Source organism: Gorilla gorilla, chromosome 6, assembly GCF_029281585.2.
Source record: "Gorilla gorilla gorilla isolate KB3781 chromosome 6, NHGRI_mGorGor1-v2.1_pri, whole genome shotgun sequence".
NCBI lineage: Eukaryota > Metazoa > Chordata > Mammalia > Primates > Hominidae > Gorilla > Gorilla gorilla.
In genome coordinates this window covers 7631806-7641225 of record NC_073230.2, presented here as the reverse complement: position 1 = coordinate 7641225, position 9420 = coordinate 7631806, and the positions used below count along the sequence as shown (strand labels likewise).

The 9420-nt window shown below is 57.9% G+C and overlaps 1 long non-coding RNA gene across 1 annotated transcript; it reads right to left on the bottom strand.

Moving 5' to 3' along the window:
* Positions 1–5186: 5186 nt before the first annotated feature.
* On the bottom strand, positions 5187–8031 carry LOC129523747 (uncharacterized). Its single transcript, XR_008667349.1, has 3 exons — positions 7406–8031; positions 6327–6834; positions 5187–5627 (listed from the first exon to the last, which is right to left on the bottom strand). It is a non-coding gene; the product is annotated as an uncharacterized lncRNA (long non-coding RNA).
* Positions 8032–9420: the final 1389 nt, after the last annotated feature.

Genomic DNA, 9420 nt, shown 5'->3' with positions numbered 1-9420 from the left:
TGGGAGGGGCTGGGCTGAGGGTGGGCTTGGAGCCAGCACATGGGGGCTAGGTCTGGCTTGTCCCTCACCAGCCAGACGGCACTGGGCATGTCAGGGAATCTCTCAGAGCTCAGTTTCCTACTGTGGGAGGGAGCTGCTGGCTCTCACTTTGTCGTGAGGACTAAACTAGCTGCCGTCTGTGGCCAGACCATGGGGCTCTGAGTCCTCTTGTCACTGGGTCTTGGCCTTGACCTCCCCTTCTCTCTCGTGAAGCTGTCGGCTGCGTGGAGACACAGCCACTTCAGTCCTCTCATAAGCCTATGCCCAGCATCTGCCAGGGGCCAGGTCCTGGGCTAGTAACCCGGCACTGGGAGCCCAGGCTCCGCTCTTGTCCAGGGGAAGCTCCAGCCTTGGGAAAAGCAGGTGGGAGACGCAGATTCTAAGTACCTGACCGAGGGACGCCTCGAGGACGTGAGGGAGGCCGGGCACCGTCCGTGGAGGGGCCCTGTGAGCGGGCCCAGCAGATAGACAGGGAGCACCTCCATGGAGGAGACGGAGACCCCCTGTGAGGGCCCTGTGGCTTCTGCGGCTCCCGCGGCTCCCGGTGCTGGCTGTGGGTGGTTTGCCGGTCGGCCTGCCTGTAGTTCTCGGTGGCCGCTCGGAAACACGTCCTTTCTTATGAAGAAGCAGAAGTCACAGCCGAGTTGAAAGGAATCGGAAGAGGGTTTGGGTGCTGCTCCGTCACGGCCTAGATCATCGCGAGGCCACGGCCCCGCAGTACAGAGGGGCCCGGGGAGGGTGGGGACAGGAATTGAAGACGTCATCAATTAAATCGTCTCCTTCCTCCAACAGGTAGGGTATGATCCTGTGTCCATCAACACTTCCTAACGTGCATGTAGAAAGCCAAAATTGTTAAGATTTGTGAAATACTTTTACCTCCAAGTTGGCAGTGACATCATTCTGTTTTTTCCTGGGTGCAGAGGAGTAATTTCAGAAGGAGACATTTTGTAAAATTAAAAGGTATTCACCAAATATTTCATGCATGAGTGTAATCTACAGGTTTGCTGATTAGGGATGAAAACGCATATATTAGACAAAAAAGATTGGATATTTAGAAGCAAATTTGAGATTCAAGTGAGGATAAATTACAGGGAACCTCTTATCAGAGCCGGTACATGTCTGGGTCTGGAGTGAAAGCCTCAGGCTACGGCCTCAGGTGTGGAGGATGTGGGGTTCTCTCTCCTATTCAGCCTCCCCTTCCTCCTGGGGAAGCTGCTGTGCTGTCGCTGGGGCTGGGGCCATTGACTCCCTGTACCCCACCAACCCCACCACCAAAGGGGTCAGTTCAGGCTCCAGCTCCCCCTCCCTCCCCAGCTGTCGGTGCGAGCCCAGCTGTGCCTGCCCTTGGTCCCCACAGGCTCTGTCCTCTGAACACCAGGCTCTGTGTGGGCCCTGGGAGTCCTGGCCCGAGGGGTCTCCCCCTGGGGAGCGCTTGGGAGGGAAAATCCTGCTCTCAGGGTCTCTGAGTCCAACCAAGACAAAACCTGCTCTTCTCAACAGAGGCCTGAGCTCCTCCTCCCTGGCAACCTGGGGGATCACAAAGACAGACGGCACCTCCCCAGGCACCTGCGCTTGTGTCCGATGGCAAAGCCATTGTCAAGCGAACCTGATGCTGTCACTTGTCACCCGGAGCCCATCAGCATGTTGACCCGGGGCCCATCAGCATGTTGAAGGCACTTTCTTGCTGTTACAGGGGAGGAACTGGTAAAGAGGCCACCAGACACAGAACACAGTGATAGTTTTAGGTGTAAAATTATTGCACACAGATAAATTCTGGAAGCAGCTGCCTAGAAAGTTCTTTATATTGGAAAGTGTGCTTTGAGGTCATTATGCCAGATTTTGTGGCCATTTCTTGGCTGAGCCCCGGGATGGCTTATGTCTTTGCAGAAAGGCATCATCACATTTTATGAATGACAGATGGCTTTTATCGCACCTTTGCATGATCGCTTATGGTAATAGGACTGCGGTGCCCTGAGACGTGGGGATCTGCGTGAGTGCCCCGGGCAAAGTCTGCTCTTCCGGCCTCGAATCTGGATCCCAGGTGAGGCCTGAGGATTTTATTTCTTCCTCTGATCTCCCTGCGGGCAGGGCCACTGTGGCAGAACAATTCGGGTCCCCGCCCCCTGGATGTGCAGGTGCAGGCCAGTCTCGGGGGCATCGTTGGCTCCCGGGGGGCTGTGTTGGGGGGATCGGTGGCTTCCGGGGGGCTGTGGGATGGTTCCTCTGTCCCAGGGCTCCCGCACGGGAGGGCTTTGCAAGTCCACCCCTCCTTTCCTTGGCTAAAGCCTGTTCTTACCAGAAGGCGAAATGAAGACGATTCCTTCTGTTCGGTCCCCTCCACTCCTAAACTCTGTCTAGAGCAGGGGTGGGCTCTCTCCTTGTCTGTGCCGCCCACTCACCTCCTCGCCTCCTGTCGCCTCCACTCCTGACCCCCATCCAGAGTGTGGGATGCTGGGTTGCCCGTGACCATGGGGAGCCGTACGGTGAGGGAACCCAGCTGGAGACCGGGGCCTGCAGCCAAATCGTGAGCCTGTTTTTGAAGCTACTGAATGGGTGGAACTTGACTGTTCAGATGACCCTGGAGGACTCACTCCTTTCCACCTGTGTCTCTGCTGGGTCTCACCTGGCGCCCCTGGCGATACCTGGCTCTGCAGTGGAGCAGTCACCACTGCACCCTCCCCGTAGCTCCATCCCCACGCGTCCAGGATAGTGTGGCCGCTGGTCAGCTGCCGACAGCACACATAAGAAGTCATGGATGGGTCCGAGCGGCTTCCAGGACTCAGCACCCAAAGCAGCCCCGTCCCGACGGTAACAAGCCTGCCCCATGGGGCGAGGCCCTCTCCCCTCTTCCTCAGATTCACCCAACCCACTTCTCTCTGTCAAGAGCAGGCTTGAGGAATAGTCAGGCTTGAGTTCTCTTGGCCTTTCCTGGACGTCTGTCCTGAGGCTGCTCTCATTTAAGCCTCATGGAGGAAACCCAGGTTTCTGCAGCAGGAGAGGGGCGTGACCCCAGGGAGAGCCGGAGAAGACGGTGTAGGACCAGCTGTCACGGAGCCTGACGTCCGGCCTGGAGCATCAGCCCGTCACCTTCAGAGTGGACCCGAGGGCCGCACCTGCCACCTGGGGGACAGGTGAGAGGCGGCCAACGACCCCAGACGATGAGGGGCAGCGTGTCTGCACTTGTCACCAAAGGCTTCCAGGGAAAAGTGGAGATGTGTGGACAGGAAGGGGCCGGCGGGTGGGATCAGGGCACTGGGCGAGCCAGCTTCCAGTTATGGGGGCTGCGGGCAGGGGAAACTCGAGCCCCTTGCGGCTCCAGCCTTGCCAGGGAGCCTGAGAGCTGGGCTGGCACGCCGCTCTGTGAAGGGCTGGACGGTGTGCTTCAGGCCTCGAGGTCACTCTGCCTCTGGTGCAAACGCTCACCTCTGCCGCTGTGGCCCAGAGCAGCCTTCGACCCGCGTGATGAGTGTGTGTGGCTGTGTCCCCACATCTCCTTGTTTATGGATGCTAAAATTTGAATTTCCTATAAGTTTCACATGCCACAAAATAGTCTCTTGATTTTCCAACTATTTAAAGATATAAACATCATTTTTAGCCCTCTGTTCGACAAAAACAGGCTGACTTGGGCCCTAGAGCTGTAACTTCTACCTCTGCCTTAGATGATTCTTTTTAAAGCATTCTAGCTGGGCCTGGTGGTTCCCACCTGTGGTCCCAGCTGCTCAGGAGGCTGAGGCACGAGGACCCCTGGGTCTGAGAGTTCCAGGCTGTAGTCAGCCGTGACTGCACCCAGCCTGGGTGACAGAGCGAGACCCTCTCTCAGTAACTAAATAAATAAAAGACAAAAAGAGGTAATTTTGTTTGGCTATTGTAAATATAGGCTATTTTATGAAGTTTCAATTTATTCACACTTTTGAAAGCCCACTGTGTCGCAGCAGCACTCATACCTGCTGTGAGTTTGCGAGTTTCCTCCTGGACTTGGAGCCGACCCACGTCAGTCCAGCCCCGGCCAAGCGATGGGCAAGGCCGGCTCTCCTAGGCGGCCCTAATATCCGACTCTCTAGCTCACTCCACTCAAAGCACCCGGGACGGCCCCTCTTGTGGCAGGGGAGCCCCCAGGGAGGCTGAGGCCGAGGGGGCGGGTGCCAGCTGTTGCCCAGCTCCATGTGTGAGGGGCGTGGATTCTCCAGGTCAGGTCCACTCCATCAGACCATTCCACAAGGAGCTGGTGTGACCTCGGAAGCAGGGTCCTGGCAGGAGGGGTGTACACGCATGGCTGGCCCTCCCTGGGGCCCCCCTGATGTGGGCACTCCTGGGTCTGGGAATGTGGGTTTGCTTCCCCCAAGGGGTCTGTTCTGCCTCCTCCCCTGCCTCCCTCCCTCCTCAGGGTGGGCTTCAGGCAGCAGTCGGCTGCCCAGGGCCTGCCTGACCTCCACCCCCTGCACCAGGGACCTGGGGCTCCGGGGCCCACTAGGCACAGAGGCTCTCCAGCCTGGCCGTGGCCTGCCCCCTCCTCCAGTGTGGACCCTCCGGACAGCTCATCCCCCAGCAGGCCCCTCCATTTGGAGGCCCAGGCTGCTCTCTGCAGGGGCAATGGTCTGTGATGCCAGTTTTAAAGCGCAGGATTACGGAAATCCTAAAATGTGGATTATTTCTGACCATCAGAAACCACACAAGCTACATTTGCTGAAATCATATTGCTCTCAACGGCTGTGGAAAAGAGACATAACCCGAACCTTAACCCGAACCTGGGAAGACCCAACTCCGACCCATACAGGGCTCTGGGGACCCGAGGCCTTGGTTGTGCCGGCCACTCGCCTAGTGCTCCCTCCAACCACCCTTCCTGGAAAACTCTTACACACCCTTCAGGAGCCTCTTCAGATATCACCACGCCTGTGAGCCCTCCTTGATGGGTTTGCTTCTCCTCCTCCCGGGTGGCCCCACAGCAGCTTGGCCATCTCACACCCCAACCTGGGCCAGAGGCCTTGAGAGCTGGGACTGCCTCACCCTCCCCTGTTGTCCCAGCCCACAGCCGGCATCGCAGAGGGCCCGGCTCTCCCTCCCACTGTCCCTGCTGCCTCTGGACCGTGTTTTCCATGTCTCCTGCCCTGTCTCTCCCTCTGCTCCCCGAGGCACACATCAGCTTAGCCCTGCCTAAGCTCCTTCCCAAGGACAGCTTTGGGACCTCTTGTCCCAACCAAATAAACCCTGGGAGCAGCCAACTACCACTTCCTGCCACTGCAGCTTCATCTGGGACAGAAGAGTCCACGGAAGCAGCTTCTCTTTTCTTGGACTCCGGCAAAGGGGTCACTTGAGGCTGCAGCTGGAGCCGGTGTCCCCGAGGAGTCGCCGGGGAAGGTGCTTCCCGGCAGATCTTGGGATCACTGTCAGGAGCTTGAGAGGAGCCAACAGCGGCTACAACAGCGATTTCTACAAACGTCACAATTCAGCAACAGGCCTGCTTCTGCCAACACTCGGGCGGCCGCTGGTGTTCCTGCCTGGGTCCGTTTTCCTTTAGACGCATCGTCCGGTCCGCATGAATCTAACAACGCTGACGGCTGCAATCTGCCGTGGGAGATGGAGCTTCTTACCTGTAAAATATTGGTGCTTAAAACCACAGCTGTGGGACTGGTGTGTAATTCCAGCTGCCGCTGCCCAGCTGTGATCACGGAATTCGGAGATCACGTCCTTCCCTCCGCATCTGGACTCTACCTTTCGGCTGCCTCTGGTCTGGGGGCCCCTCACGAGGGATCCAGACACAGTGGGCAGAGGCGACGTCAGAGCGGCTGCCCCCGCAAGACACCTCCTGGAGGCCTGAAGCCTCGCGGTTCTTAGACAGGCACACGGGGACCTGGGAGTGAGCATTGGCTGAGCGCCTGCTGTGGGCCTGTGCCCGGCCTCTACTCACTGTCGCGCGGCAGCAAGACTCCCCGCAGGCGGGTGATCGCGTCCCACCTAAGGCGAGGAAACAGGCTGGAGGACATGAATCGGGGGTGCGACGCGGCCCCAGAGCCCGCCACCTCTTGCAGTGCGGAGGGGCCTGCATGCAGAGACCACACCGTGGCCGAGGCCGCATCTGGGGCCATGAGGGGACAAGCCCAGCTGCACCACCCTCCTGTACTTCCTCCTTTTGAGTCTGGCCTTTGGGAAGGAGGACAGTGGATACCAGGCCTCAGCATCTTCTGGGTTAAACTGAGGAGAGACCACGTTGGGGTTTCTGCCCGTTTCTACAATCTGAGCAGGACGCTGCCTTCCCGACCTCACACTGAAGTGCACAGTCCCCTCCTCACCACTGTGGCTTCAGGGACGTGGTCGGCATTCCCTCCGTGTGGCCTGCTCGTCCTGGCTCCGCGTGCGGGTTCCATCCCTGAGCCCGGTACTGCAGGACGCCCCAAGCAGTGGAGGGAAAGGCCAGTGGTCCTGGCCCACAGGGAGCCTGGGGTCTCTGGGTTTGCGAGCTCCGGGGCTGGAAGCCTTGGTTTCCTCCTCCGTGCACAGGAGCACACAGGAAGCCTGGGGTCTCTGCGTTTGCGAGCTCCGGGGCTGGAAGCCTTGGTTTCCTCCTCCGTGCACAGGAGCACACAGGAAGCCTGGGGTCTCTGCGTTTGCGAGCTCCGGGGCTGGAAGCCTTGGTTTCCTCCTCCATGCACAGGAGGATATGCACATGGTGCAAGACAAGCAACCAGGTCTGCGAAGAGTGGCTGTCTCTAAGGTGCTCAGTATTGGGGACCGGCTGAGGGAGGGACGTGTTCTGTGTAGCAGGGCAGGAGCCAAGACGCTTCGTGCAGGAGGAGTTCCCTGGGAAGTGGAGAGAAGGTTTAGAAAGTGAGGAAAAGGCCAGAGGCAGCAGGTTGAGGGTGTCCAGTAACCACAGGGCCTTGGGCAGGACACCCCGTGATGTCAGCCAGGCCTTGGCGGTGCCCTGGGGAGGGAAGGAGCTCGGAGAGGCGGTCACAGACCTCCGCTGAAGGGGGAGGGCTCTGCTCACCATGAGCTCATGCACACGCGCATTTGGGTCGGCCTGTCCAGCTTACGGAGAACAGCCAAGCCGGGGGCAGCAGTTCCCACCCCTCAGATCACCTGATCCGGCCCAAGGATGAGGCACTGGTTTCCTACCACAGGCACCAGTGGACTTCTTTTCCCAGCAGAGCTTGGATGTGGTCAACCAACTGCTCAGCCCACACGCAAGGCTGCTGTTGCGGATGGACCAGATCTGGGGTGATAGCTGGAGCCAACCTACGCGTCAGCTGCACCCCTGAGCCCACGCCCCATCCACCCTGAACAGCTGAAGTCAGTTCTCAAAGCAGGATTCACTGCCTCCCACCTCCCTGCACCTCAGGGCACTGTTTTGGACCCTGGTGGGACCTACCCCGGGGGCCACAGCCTCACACCCGTCCTGGGGCTGGGAGCTGGCAGCATCTCCTGGACACCGAGGAGCCCCCTGACGTGGATGAGCTTCAGCTGAATGAGGCGTCTTCCCAGGGCTGGCCAGGTCACCCAACTGACTAAAGTGTGGGGCGGTGGCCGACTTCGTGGTGCTGGCTGTGCTGCTGAGTTGCTGTGGAACCCTTTAACCTTTCTGTGCTACTGTTTTCAATATTTTGAGTGACCCGAGCGATTATGCAATGTAAGGTATCATTATTGTAAGAAATTGCATCATTATTGCCCTCCTCCAGGCTGACAGAGGAAACCTGGAGAAGGCCAGATAGGCTGTTCCCACTCCTGCCCACCTGAGAGGCAGGACATACCCACCAGCCTGGGCCTTTCAAGACCTATCAGCCAGCAGCAATGATGGAGAGCCCAAAGGCGGGGTGCAGGGCAGGGAGGTGTGCAGTTGTGTGTCTGGGCAAGTGTGCATGCACATGTGTATACATACCTGTATCCATGTGTGTGGCCATATACACGTACATATATAGACACACCAAACACACATACGTGCACACGTGCCTGTACATGCATGCACACGTGTGTTCATATAATATACATGCACACACAAACGTGCATACGTGTCTGTACATATATGTGCCCATATACATATGCATGCACACACACACATGCCAATCGCACATGTGTACGCACATGCACACACACGTACATGTAAGCAAATGTGCACATGCATGTACCTCACATGCACACACGTGTTTGTGTGTATACACATACACTGTATTCATGTGTTCATGTAAACACAGGTGTGTGCATGCCTGTGCACACACACACACACACACACAGCCACACACACACAGCCACACACTCCCTTCTTCAGCAGGAACCATGATGCAGATCTTCTGCGTACCCATAAGCTAAGCGGACAGCGCCGGCAGAATCAGATGCCGCAGGCAGCGCCGGGGACTGGTGCAGAGCCTGCCATGGGAATAACACGGAAGAGACAAAATCTAAACACACCCCCATCTCCAAAGCACCCCACACACTCACAGAGGCAGGGTCTTCCTGCTGACTCCGCTGCTCGGACTGGGGCTGACACCAGGCTCCCCGGGCTCCCAGCCTCACCCACATGTCCTTCTTCATGACTGTAGCTTGCATCAAAGTCCTTTAGTCTGTTTCTTCACGATTCTCTCCCTGAAACACGGAACTCAAGAAGAAAACGCAGTTTTAGCACCTGAAGACAGAAGTGTGACCACAAGCCTTGAGCTGCATCTCGCATTAAAAAATCAAGGCCCAGATGCAAGGAGACTTCAGCTCAGGGGATGGGGGTAGTTGGCAGCTTCCTCCCACGTGCCGCAGGCAGTGGCCCTTAGCCATGCTGACGACCCCTGCCCCTCTCTATGGTCCTGGGGGCTGGGAATGCCTCTTGGTGGAGAGGGGCTACAGCAGGAAGCAGCGGTGGTGGTGCATGTATTGGAAAAATGAGAGATGCCGAGGCCTTTGCCAGTGCAAACCTCTCTGCATCCTCAAGGCCTGTTCCTCCCAGAGCTGGGACTCGTGGCCACCAAGCGCTGGGGTCCTGTTCACCCTGTCCTGGCCCTGCCCTGCCGTACCTTTCTTGCTGACACTCACGGCCTCCCAGGGGTGCTTCTTGGCCCCTCTGCAGGGGAAGGGCAGCTCAGGGGAGCGGCGAGGTGGGGTCATGCCGGGCACACCCAGACGTCTGATCGCCAGGCTGGCTCCGGCCAGCACAGGCGGCATGAGGCCCACAGAGCGCCTGGAACAAGCCCCACACAGCATTGCCAGGTGGAAAATGCAGGGCCCAGTGCCCAAAAAAGACCAAGCAAAGATATTAGGCCTCAAGCACCTTTCCAGCTTTCCTCTTAAAAAAAAAAAAGGCAGAAACTTTCTCTCTAGGCCAAGGATAAATTAGCTAAGGACAAATGCAGCCCAATGATCATTTATCATCACAATCCCGGAGAGGATCCTGGGAGTCCTGTC